The 13656-nt window shown below is 37.3% G+C and overlaps 1 pseudogene; it reads left to right on the forward strand.

The window, feature by feature from the left end:
- Positions 1–1745: 1745 nt before the first annotated feature.
- Positions 1746–10450, forward strand: LOC132482940 (RNA-binding motif protein, X chromosome-like; annotated as a pseudogene).
- The last annotated feature ends 3206 nt before the right edge of the window (positions 10451–13656 follow it).

Genomic DNA, 13656 nt, shown 5'->3' on the forward strand with positions numbered 1-13656 from the left:
CTGGAAAGGGTATGCAGTAAAAAGTAGAGAACACATTCTGCTGTTGCAGTTTTCTTCAGAGTGTCTCCTGCGAGATTCTCTCGCGACTTTCTCTGTTCACCCCTCCCCCACCTCCACATCTTCCATCTTCCCTACCTCCCCTGTGGCTCATCCCTTCCCCCCCCCCACCGCTACATCTGGTTCCTTAGCCTCTTTCTAGAAGTAGAGCGCTTGCTCTCGAGCCTTAGTTTAGTTAACAGTCGTCTGAAGAGACGCGGAAGGATGACTTCTGAAGAGGAGGACAAAATAAGGCAAGAAATTCGGCATTTTAGGAAGGAGAGAATAATTTATACCTCAGGAGAAAGAGTTGACACCTATATGTTCTCCTGTTACCAGAGAAAGCGTGGTAATTCAGATTTTGATTTTTCTCTCAGGCTTTTACTGTAAGAGATAAGAGCCGAGTAAGTGGTGTTTGTATAAATATGTCTGAATAGACAGTGTCTCGAGAAGTCTATCAGTTGTTCTTGAACAGTACGTTTAATGTTTGTTCTCCTGGAGAATCAGTTGCCAAGGCAGCGATGAAAAGCCAGTGAAGTTCCTGGAATTTGTCCCTGAATTGAGAAGTTGGGGGTGGGTGGAGCTAGGTTTGAAATGCTGCGGGAGGGAATATATTGAGTAGATAACTTAACTGTGATTAGCGGCGTACCCTCTTTGCTGTTGACTCTCACTTGCGGGTAGTGGAGCGTATGCCGGGCGCCAGTTTGTTCCGCTTGCACTTTTGTTTTTTGCGGTATGCGGGCCTCTCACTGCTGTGGCCCCTCCCACCGCGGAGCACGGGCTCGGTACCCAGAGGCTCCAGACGCGCAGGCCCAGCGGCCATGGCTCACGGGCCCAGCCGCTCCGCGGCTCGTGGGATCCTCCCAGACCGGGGCACGAACCCGTATCCCCTGCATCGGCAGGCGGACTGTCAACCACTGCGCCACCAGGGAAGCCCTCTCGTGCAGTTTTGATTTTTTCTTTTTTGTTTCCTCGGGTTTTCTTTGTGAAAGCAGAGGTTCTGAGCAATACAAGCAAGATACCTATTTTAACTTAAATGATTTAAAACTTGTAATTTTAGTTATCAAATGTCAAAATGTTGATTCACTTGACAAACAGCGTCTGATTTAATTTGGCATATAAAGAATGGTACTCTCTTTTGACCAGTGTTTCTTAAAGTCTCTCAATCTAAGTAAACACACTTTACATTTTCCTCAATAAAGGAAGTAACTCCCTCCTTTTCCTTTATGACTTACCACTTTTAAAGTTTGTGGGAAAAAATTATTTTAAACATTATTTGATGCATAGACAAGAAAAATGTGAGTAGATGTGAACAATTTAAAAATATGTTTAAGGTATATTCTGCACAGTTCATAAAACATATTAACTGTTAGATGTGTAGAATCCAGGACCATTTATTATTGCTTATTTTTTTGTTGTGTTTTGGAAAAGAAGCCTTGAACCCTGCAGGTAAAATAATTTACAGTTGCCTTCTAATCTAGTTTTTACATACAGGTTTTTGTAAGATATCTATAAAGAATGGAGCATTTGTTACGCCAGTGCTTGTTTGGCTTTGTGTTACAAGTTTCCTCTCTTTTAAGTAAGAAACGGCAAATATTTTCACTGCTATAGGGTACTTCAGTTGAGTTATAAACAGGTGTAATAGTTTTTGCTTATAATTTATTTTTTGCTATATGTATAAAGATATATTTTTAATTACTTACAGAAAAATGGCGGAAGCAGATCAGGCTGGGAAACTGTTCATAGGAGGCCTCCATGCTGACACCAATGAAAATTCTCTTGAAGTGGTATTTGGGAAATATGGTCACATTATGGAAGGTAATTTTTAGAACCTATATATATATATATATATATATACACATAAACACAGATATATATATATATGTATACGTTCGAAGCAAATGTGTATTAAACACACACCATTGAACAGCTAAGTTAAAGTGCTTTTTCTATTTGTAACACATGAGCACTTTTTTTTAAAGTTTCTGTTTTTTATTAGGAAAGCACTGGGCAATGAGGGAAAGTGTACACCTTAGGGGCTCCTACTACTGAGTAGGGCAAAAAGCAGCGTTTCTTTCTTCACCCCAGCCACGCTTTGCAGCATGCTGGGTTTTACTTACCTGACCAGGGATCAAGCCCACGCACAGTGGCATGCAGCATGTGGATCATAGTTGCCTGACGAGGGATCAGACCCGTGTCCCCTTCATTGGGAACGTGGAGTCTTATCCACTGGACCACCAGGGAAGTCCCAGGGCTTTTTAAACATACTGTGGTCATAGGACATGAAATGGGATGAGATATGCTAGCTGTAGAACGGTTGAAATTATTGACTATTTTTAAAATACTAGAAATGATATAAAATGGAAAGGGTTTTTTTGCTTTATTTGTTTTTGGTTTTTGTCTTGTTTTTAAGTAACTTCCGGGAGGCTGTTACTGCACTGTGTCCATAACATGAAATTAAGGAGGCCTTATGAGAAAGTGTCAAAGGATTGATTATTTTGAAAATATGAAACGTTCAATTTTATGTGAGATTTAAATTAAAAATATTTATGTATATTACAGTTATGTTGATGAAGGATCAGAAGAAAAACAAGTCTAGAGGCTTTGCTTTTATTACTTTTGAGAATCCTGCAGATGCAAAGGATGCTGTCCAAGATATGAATGGAAAAGTAAGAGACTTTAGTAATATTTTGTATTCTCCATTTATTACTATTTCAAGATTTTTTTTTCTAATTTTTTAAAGTAACATGATGCCATATAAGCCTTCACTCTCCATTTTGTCACATAAGTATTGGATTGTCCGGTTGGAAGGAGATTGACATTAACATTAGCTTTAACAATATATTTTAAGCCTGTTTTAGCATTCAAATGTAAAAGTAAATGAGTTTTAGCCTGTAGAGCTCTCCCCAATATCCCGTACTGTTATTTTTAAGTCTCGACTTTTTTGTACTTCAGAGTCACTCTTCCTTGTGTCACTGTTACAAATAATTACTTGTCCCTTACAACTGTACTTTTAATTGCATATTTGCTCAAAGAATTTTTTTATATTGTAGGTAGTATTTTTCCCATTTTATATTGCAGGTCATATCTTTTTATATTCATCATCCTGTGAATTGTTCATTGTTAAAAGTACTTCCAGTGCATCTCGGTTCTCATAGTGTAGAACACATACATTAATTCCCTTTGTCCTATAGCTTGGTTTCTGGTATGCTGCAGGCACTTGGCACATGTTGACCCTTTTACTTTACTTTCATATTTTAAGGTATGGTAGTACCTAGAAGTTGATCTTGACTCATGATTTTATTTTGGGTGCAGAGGTAAATTTGTGTCATGAAGGATAGTAGACCCCCATTATTTGTTTGTTTTCAAGCACAAGAATGTGTAGTCTGTGTAGACATTACTCTTCAATTCTTTATTCAACAGATATTTTATTGCCAGGCATTGCTTTAGCAATTGATTAATGGTTGTGGGGAATACAAAATACCTATTTTCTTGGACACTTGTGTTCTAGGGTGAAAGATGAGAAACGTACAAGTAAAACTAAATACAATTTCATATGAAAAATATTAAGGAAAGTAAAGTAGGTAATTTCATTAGAGCTTAAGGGGAGTGGTTTTCTATACATATAGATCTAAGAATGTTAAATCCTGAATGTTGGAAGGGAGGCAGCCCTTCATAAGTCTGTGGGAAATATTTTGGACCCAGAAACAGAAAAGGAGGCCCTAACGTGGGAGCACATGGCTGTTGAGGCTGTTTGTATTGGGCCAGGGCCCATCCATATCCACCAGAAGTCTTAGTAGGAATTCAGCATTTAAAATTGTCTTCCAAGGATAACAAGAAACAGCTAGGTTGTTTTACGTAGAGCAATTATATTATGATTTGAATACAGTTTTCAAAAACACTTTGGCATCTATAGAAGGTTAATGTAGGAAGTTGTTGGAAGATTAAGAAGTGTAAGCATTTCTGAAACATAAGAATATGAAGTACTATTATAAGAAGTTACTCTTTGGGGACATGTTTAAACAATTGAATAAGGCAAGAAATGTTGAGGACCAAGTAAGTGCTCTATTTAAAAATAAATCAAGGAGATTATTAGAAGTAAATACAGAAGAGCAATCATCTTGGAAAATTTTCTTTCCCTTAATATTTAATAAATGCTAAAAACGATTAGAGTAGGGATAACCATTTTGAATAAATAACTGAATAATTTTATTTTTTTAAATGACACGTATACTTTTATTTACCCTTGGGACACTGAAAACTTTGAATGGTAGAAGTAGAGAAATGAAGTGAGTTTAGTTCTCCATTATAGAAAATAAAAGGGTATATTCTCTCATGATAAGTGAGAGGTATTAATCTTCTTTTAATACCAGAGGACATTTCAGGGAGCTCCAATTGCCAATACGTACACTTTGTGTTGGATGACTTAATGAAAGGCAGTTACTAATTAAGTCTCATTTATCTGGCATGGTGAAGGACACCATCATTTCAGAAGAAAATGTTTGCTTTGGGGAAAAAAGACTGATCTTGGACTAGTGCAGTAGTAAATAAATTTGATGTGATGTTATTAATGTTATACTTAATCTGTTTAGTCTTTGGATGGAAAGGCAATTAAAGTAGAGCAAGCCAACAAACCATCTTTTGAAAGCGGTGGTACACAGAGACCACAACCTCCTGCAAGAAACAGGGGCCATCTGAGAAATCCGAGACATGGAAGAGGAAGAAATCGAAGAGGAGGAAATGGAAGAGGAGGAAATGGAAGAGGAGGAAGTGGGAGCGCAAGAGAGCATCCCTCACCTGGAGGACACCTGGGTAATGTTTTCAAATACAAGGCTGCAACCAGAGGACCGAAAAATAGTAGGTTTAACTGTATAGAAACCTCTCAGTTTTTATTCCATCCTTTATGAGCAAAGTAGTGTGTAAGAACTATCAGATGATGAATCACATTGATAGTCAGAAGTATTTCTAAGTGGTGAAGAATTATTGTAGTTATAAAATGACTTAACTAGGTAATGTGCAAAAAGTTAATCACCTTACAGGGGAATAGCATAAATTTTAAAGTAAATTCAGTCTCTTTTACCATTATTACTAATTGCCTCTTTTCTTCGAGGATTTTTCTACAGAGTTTCCTACTGTCGATCATACATTAGAATTTTTCACTTTAGGACCAATAACTTGATATGAGTTTAAATCAATGATTCATTCATAATCTATTAAAAATACATTGGTTAATTTTATTCTGAGAGTAGCCTTATTGCATCATAAACATCCTAGAGAATCTTGAAAACTCCACAACAGAAAATAAAAGTCACTCAGAATATCCACAATTCAGGGCTAAACACTTCATATTTTAGGTTTCACCTTGCAGTATTTGTCTTAAGTATATGTGTTCAGACATCTAAGCAAATCTCCATTGTCATTTTGATATGAGGCTTTTCTACCTGGGTCTCTGGTATGCATTTGGGAAAATACCTGAGGGAAATAAATAGAGCTTTAGATTCTAAAAGGTGTCTTTGATCCAGGAAAAGAGTAAAAAGCTCTGCTTCAGACGTATGTATGTTTTCTTTGTGTGTGTGTATTAGAGGAGAAAGTCGTTGAAAATGCCTTTTTTTGGATTTTTTCAGAGAAGTTTTCTACTTAGTAAGAAAAGGAGGAAAAGCACTTTGCATTTCAAAAACTTGCATATATTTAACAACCTTTGCTTCATCTATTAACCATAACCAGTCTTCAGAAATAAAACATTTAGTTTCTTTTTGTGATAATTACATGTGTGAATTTTAGGAAATGTTTTTGGAAAGTTCAGTTAAAGGGTAACCCATTTTAAGATAACACAGTTTTGCTCTTTTCCCACTATCTTGACCTTGAGAAAAGTTGACCAGTTCATATTCTGCCATGTGTAAGAATACTCATTTTTTTCTTGCCTGTGGCAATACAGGGGAATTGGAATATACCTAAACATCTTTCTGGTTAGAAAGGTAACACATAAATTTTCAGTATTTAGTGTGCATTTCTTAAATACTATTAAAATTGAACAGAACGTAGCCCCTTTCACTGAGAAATTAACATTAAGAGTTGATCTGTGAATAACACAGGCTTGAACTGTTGATCAACTTACAAGCAGATTTTTTTTTCAATAACTACATATAAGATCACTGCATGATCCAAGGTTGGTTGAATCCATGGATGCAGAACTAGGGATACTGGACCAAGTGTAAAGTTATAAGCAGATATTCTCCTGCAAAGGGAGTTATTTGTATGTATATACTTAACTTTTAGGTAATGCATTTTTTATTCATCTTTTTTTCTTTTTAATGTTTTGATTTATACCTAGGATGTTGTGTTTTTCAAAAGCTTCCTTGACACCAGAATTATATAACTAATAACTTACCATCTTCCTCCTAAAATGATGAACAATTCAGTTTTACATTTAATTTATCCAGGTTTTCCTGTACTCTCTCTCTTCTCCCCAAACCGCTTTCATACCAGTGGTTCTTTAGCTTTTTCCTAGATTTTCCAAACTGACTTTTACGGTAAGTCTTTGAACTCTACTAACTTATGTGTCATATGAGGAAACAATCATATTGGTTTAGACAGATAGGAAAGCTGAAGACTGGAGTAATTGTTGAGTGAAAATTTATAACAATAAGTGAAACTTGCCCAATGATAAAATGTTGATTCTACTTAACTAAAAAGATTTCATTTAAACACAGGTCGTGGTGGGCATACTCCTAGTCCCAACGCGAGTTCTTCCAGGGGAGCCTTTCCAGTTAAAAGAGGACCATCTTCGAGAAGTGGAGGTCCTCCTCCTAAGAGATGTGCTCAGAGACGAAGCAGCAGTGGGGTGGGAAGACAAGGTAAATGCTATATAATGCAGAGACAGTTGTTTCTCATTAATGAAAGTGAGCTATTTTTAAACAGAATGTTTAAGCAGAATGGAAAGTGAGAAGTATATGAACATGTTAACCAATCACTAATTTATTTATTGATTTGTGGTTGGGAAATAATTTTTCAGTTTTTGATTATAGATGTAATAGGTGATTAGCACTGCTGTGGGGAAAACATTGCTTGTAAGTCCATGTTTGCTATAGAATTCCTCTTAATTTAAGTTGCTGCTAACACTTTTTGGTTAGTAGGCTTCTTTATCACATAGTTTCAGTATCAGAATTTTCATGAAAACTATGTCCTGTGAGAGAATGTTCTGGTCTGTAGACTAGTTTAGCTATGTATATTGGCTACCTGGTTTTATTAATTATTATAAACAATAATTGAAACTTGCCATATGAACTGTAGTTTGTGCTCTTAACTTTTTTAGCACTGTTTTCTGATCCTTAATATGGTACAGACTTGAAACAGCCATTATCAAATTGCCATTTTACGTGTAGACGATGAATGAAGCTAAATATAGCACGATATTGACTTCAAAACACAACAGAAGCTAAGAAGCCTACCCTTTCCATTATTAGATGGTTAGCCTAGGGAACAAACAAGAGAAGAGAACAAACAAGGTCCTAGTGACCTCCAGGAATGAGGAATAAGAATTAACACATGAAGAGAACATTATTTATGGGAGATTGTTTCATATTTTGGAAGCGGTACAGTGTTTTTCAAATGAGCCCTTTATTGCTAATAAACAATAGAAGTCACTGTTGCTATCATCATACAAGGTCAATAATTAAGGTTGTGCACTTAAAGGAGAGAGCCAACCACTTGGTGATTGAATATGTGACAGTAGTTACCAAAAATTAATGTTTTGCTCCAAGTTTGAGAAGTGTTCCCTACTGCTGGTAATTTAAAGGGTATGCCAAATGTATGGGGAACGGGAGATGTCAGAAAATACAATGTTCAGTGGTAACATTGAAAGGGAAACGAAAATGTGCATAAATGGAATTTTAGAAGGAGTAGTTTTTTAAAATGATTTTAGAGAGTGGAAGGCTATCAGTCTTTTGGATTTTTCTTTGAAACATTACTGTCAATTTTGAGATACTTACATAAGCATTTTTAAATTAAAGGTTCAGTATCACATGGAAGACAAAATTATGGAGGTCCTGCTCATAGAGAGCCAGTCTCTTTTCGAAGAGTTGGCTATATGTCACAGAGATGGTGGTTATGCTACTAAAGATAGGTAATAGAAAGCACAGTATATGAATTAAGTCATGGTTAGTTTTGTTGTTCTTGTTGAAATTTACCTAACACAAAATTGAACATTTAAAAGTGAACAATTCAGTAACATTTAGCACACTTAACAGTGTTATGCAACCACCAGCTCTGTTCAGTTCCAAAACATTTCATTACCCCAAAATAAAATTAATAAGCAGTCACACCCAATTTCTGCCCCCTTGTCCCTGGTAGGTACCCACCTGTGTCCTTATCTATGAATTTATCTAATCCTGAATATATCATACTAATGGAAGCAAACAATATGTGACCTTTATTATCCAGCTTTCCCTTAGCATAAATATTTTCAAGGATCATTCATGCTGTAGCGTCAATCAGTACTTCAGACCTTTTTGTTTTTTTGGCTGACTAAATATTCCATTATATGTGTGGTTAACATGGTTTGTTTATCCATCTGTGTGAGTTATTCCCATCATTGTGCTGTCATGAATACTCCGGTACAAGCATTTGGGTACCTGTTTTCAATTCTTTTTGAATGTATATATACTTAAGGAGTGGAATTCCTGGGACATATAGGAATTCTTTAATATTTTAAGAAACTGCTAATCTTTGCCACAGAGCCTGTACTATTTTACATTTCTGCCATGCACATATACTTGGTTTGTTTCTCTGCCTCTGCACCAACACTTGATATAATCTATTTGTCTATTTTTAATTATAGCCAGTGTGATACGTGCAAAGTAGATATTTCATTTTGGGTTTGAATTTCATTTCCCTAATAAATATGTTGAGCAGGTTTTCATGTCCTTGTTGCTCATTGTATATCTTCTTTAAACAAAAGTATATTCAAGTCCTTTGCCCATTTAAAATTTTTTGTCTTTTTGCTGTCTTGAGTTCTTAAATATTCTGGATATGATAAGTTGCATTTAAAATTTTAGCTGCTTTATTTCAGTTATTCAAGGAGAGATTATCCACACCCCTGAGCCAGCAAGGATTATACTCCACCACGTAGACGCTATGCACACAGTTATTACGGACATTCAAATTCTCGGAATGATCATCCCTCTAGAGGACATAGGTAATATAAAATTTTGTGTTTATATCAAATAAAAACATTCGTTTAAATTATGTTATTGTGACACATAATTTAAATTGATGACATAATTTATGACATTCTTTTAAATTCAGTGACCGTGATGGCTATGGTGGAAATCGTGATAGAGATTATTCTGAATATTGAAGTGGAAGCTTTTACAGGGATTCATATGGGAGTTACGGTAAGAGTCCAGTTACAACTTGTAAATCATAGAATTAGACTTAACCAGATCGTTGTTTACTCTACTTTTACTTCAGTTCCTCAAGGGTAAAAGTATGTTTAGCATGTCCCTTTAGATAAGTTAAAGACGTTTGAATTGTTTTGTTAATAGCTCACTTAAAATAAAATGCTATGAAGGGTAAATGGGCAGCCTCATCTTTTTTTCTCATTACAGAAAACCAATTTTAACATTATTATTATTTTTTATTTTTATTTTGTGTGCGGTACACGGGCCTCTCACCATCGTGGCCCCTCCCGTTGCGGAGCACAGGCTCCTGACGCGGAGTCCCAGAGGCCATGGCCCACGGTCCCAACCGCTCCCCGGCATGTGGGATCCTCCTGGACCGGGGCACGAACCCGTGTCCCCTGCATCGGCAGTCGGACTGTCAACCACTGCGCCACCAGGGAAGCCCCACTAAATCTTGTTAAAAGTTGCCACTCTACTGATTATTTAAAAATGCTAAAATAGGGGCTTTTACTTTCAAAGAAACTACTTAGGCTGAAAAATATTGCTCGCTCTTTTAAATAAATGTAGAAGCCCTGCACCGTTGCTACATAGTTTATATTTTCATAGCAGAGAGAGATGAAGCTTATCTTTTCAAATATTTAGCACTTTAAGTCATGTGATACGATACCAGAAAAATCTGTAATTTTAGCGTTTGTTTATCAATCAGTAACTTCCCATGTGACTCCCGTGGTGCACCAGCAGCACGAAGGGCCCCTGTGACTTACGGTGGAAGCAGTCGCTGTGATAGCAATATGAGAGATGGATATGGAGGAGGTCTGGAAGGTTACTCCAGCAGGCAAAGTAATACTTATTCAAGTGGTCGAAAGCGTAGAAGACAGGAACAATGAGGGTTTCCACCCTCTGTCAATAGGGAGTACCTTGCTCCCCGTGACCCATACAGTAGCTCAGTTTGTGGGGCTTCCAGACGAGGTTATGCGGGAAGCCAATCTGAAAGAGAGGGCCGAAGCAGATATTAAAAATAACACTCAGTTATGCACCAAATGTTCGTTACAAAGGAAAAGTTTAAGTTGTTTTCCTTAATTGATGCTTGAATACTACTAAAAGAAAAATGTTGGTTTGTGGGGAAGAGGCATATATTAACTTTTCCTCTAGGAATTTTCAGACAAAGTGAAAACATGGAATTATTCAGAGGACTTTCATGTTGTTAATGTTAATTGAAAAGTAGAAGTCGTGTTTCAAATGTTCAAAATTTTCAGAGTAAAAAAATTTCGTGAAATATGTCTTGTTAATTACACTGCTGAGTTAAACAAGCATAAAACTTTTGTTTGGAGGGTGAATTGTGCTGTTTGCCTAAACTTTTCCTTTGTACATGAATGTATTCAAAATTAAGCAATGTGTTATTTCTCCATCGCAAGCTGTGACTGTTTTCCAGTTAGGCTAAAGAAATTACATGTTCCTTTTTTTGAAAGCTTAAGCGTGTAGAAGGTTGGAGAAGTCTCCAGAAAGGCTGAGAAACAATGCTTGCATTATTAGTGAAAGTCGATGTGTCTTTATCCCTTTAAAGCAATAGTATAGATGAGAGGAAAATGTAGACATGTGACTGTAAAGAGTTTAAGAAATCTTGAGGTTAAGTATCTATTTTCTGATCCATATTCAAGTGGCAGATGACCAACGTGGGAATAATGGTTATAAAACCAATTTTCCACTAAACGTAAGTGGAACCAGTTAACTTTTCTGAGTATATATATCTTAGTGAAAGTTAGTACCCCTAGATTTTAAAACATTGGGAAACATTTTAAGTAATACTGATTTCAACTTTATTTTGGTGTGCTTGATGTAACACAAAGGGTTTCGTAATATACTCATAAGTATAGAGTTATCTGGAGGGTTAAGGGTTTTTTGTCAGTGACCTCAGGTGACATTTAATTAGTAATGCTTAAAATTTGGGAAGAAACTTGAGTGTAAAAACTTTAAGCCAAATTGGAATCTGCAAAACTAGTACAGAAATCTGCAATATCCTTTTAAGGGAACAGCAAAAATGAAGTTAAGGGGAAGGAGAGTATTATTTGAGCCAAACTGAGGATTATAACTCAGGAGACAGACTCAGAAAGTTCTGAGGACTGTTCTACCTGTTAGAAGTCAAAGGCATGGTTACATCCATTTTGAAGAGAAAGGACAGTATATCACATCAAAGTGACATACAGATATTTTACATGAAGATCAGCAGGGATACGTAGTCTGGGTAAGCAGGTACAAAGTGAGCAGCAAGTCAACATGATCCCAGTACAGAGCTGGGAAAGAACAGTATTCTTTTTAAGAAGTTGCAGCATAAGTGTCAGAGGAAGGTAAAATAATTGACCTTTATGATCAGGAAGGCAATCTGTCTTTGAGGAACTCTGGTTAATGTGTAATGCAGATATTAGGGAGGGAGCGAGGATGTCTCAATGACCACAGCATTTTATGTTTAATTTTTCTTGGCTGGCCTTAAAGTACTGTATTTCATAAAATCCTACGGGGCATGAAAGGTTTGCTTTTAGAATCTAACATATCAGATTGGTGAGTCAAATCCTTAAAACGAAGGGTAAAGCAAACGAAGTTTCGAACCCCAAACTGAACCGATTACTTTTTCCTGAGTACATGTTCATGAAAAACCCATAAAACTCTTAAGTGTTTAACAGTTGGGTGATCTTCAAAATACAGGGATACTGTGGGTTTGGTTCCAGAACAGTAAAGCAAGTCATGGTTTTTCTCAATTTCACGGCTTCTTATGTAACCCAGTCTTTCCTATTAACAGAAAACATGTATTTCTCCACTAGTTTTTAAGAGAACTGTGTTTGTTCCTTTCTTCCTCATGTGTAAATTCTCATTGGGTTCCCAGTGAATTGAAGGTGCTTGCTCTTCATGCCAAGAGTTGGGCATGAGACAGGCGGTTAAGCAAGTAAAGTGAGGATTTATTTAAGCAAGAATATGCCCTCAGGGAGAGCAGGCAGTTAGGTGAGGAGCTGCTGCCCTGGGTTCCACTGGCAAGCCGGTTATGAGGGGCATACAGAGGAAGGGGTGGCATACTCATTGGGGAAGCAGGAGTTTGGGGGTCACATTCCCTGCTTCTTTGCAGCTCCAGAAGGGATTTTTGTCCTTATTTAGCTTAGTCAGAAGTGTCATGGCCTCACTGCATGGTGTGTGCTGCTTGTCTGCAAGGCTAATTTTATTGTAAGGAGAGCATAATGAGCAACAGGTTACATTTGGAAGTAGGAGAGTCCTGTCTTTCCTCATCTCTCTTTGTCTGCCTTCAGGACACTTACCACCGAAAATGTGCAGTTTCCTGTCAGTCTGGAGGTTCTTGTTTTTCTTTGTCTGCCCATGGACCTCTGCTCTTTACCAGGTGCTTGATTTCCTGCCACCTGGCCCCTCTTCCACTACTCTGCTCATATCTAGCTACTCGCCTGCTGTAGCAATTACAGTAATCTTAACCTCACAGTCCTTTAATTGCATTGCAGTCACTGAAAAACGTGCTTAACATCCAGATTTAATTTTGTTCATGAATGAGTGATATCCAAACCTCTGTAAGATGATTTTCTCAGACACCATCTGAGATTTCATATCAATTGTTTTTCCTCTCGTGTTTCTTTCCTGTCAAGCAGAGGACTAAAATATTAAACAATCATTATTGAAATACTAACAATTCTTTGATTTCCTACTATATACTGAACTTGTCCCTTCCAGTAGACTTGCTTGGAAGCTGCCGGTTGGCCTACATATTAGGTAGAAACCATAAAACCCCTAAATTAGGGAACAGTTATAACTTTGCCTGATTTAAAGATCAGCTTTTGTATAATGCATACAGCTGTTATCTATCTAGACTATGGAAAGTGTCCCAAGAAATACTAACTGATCACCATCAACTGATCAACTGGTGTTTACATGAACACATTTCATTGCATAGTTTTCTCAAGTGCTCAATAATGGTTAATATACGATTAAGACACTACCAATGCAAAGCATTAACACCACAGGTCTGGGCTTCCCTAGTGGCCCAGTGGTTGAGAGTCCGGCTGCCGATGCAGGGGACACGGGTTCGTGCCCCGGTCCGGGAGGATCCCACATGCCGCGGAGCGGCTGGCCCCGTGAGCCATAGCCTCTGAGCCTGCGCGTCCGGAGCCTGTGCTTCGCAACGGGAGGGGCCCCAGCGGTGAGAGGCCGGCATACCGCAACAACAACAACA

Source organism: Mesoplodon densirostris, assembly GCF_025265405.1.
Source record: "Mesoplodon densirostris isolate mMesDen1 chromosome Y unlocalized genomic scaffold, mMesDen1 primary haplotype SUPER_Y_unloc_1, whole genome shotgun sequence".
In the NCBI taxonomy this organism is placed as follows: domain Eukaryota; kingdom Metazoa; phylum Chordata; class Mammalia; order Artiodactyla; family Ziphiidae; genus Mesoplodon; species Mesoplodon densirostris.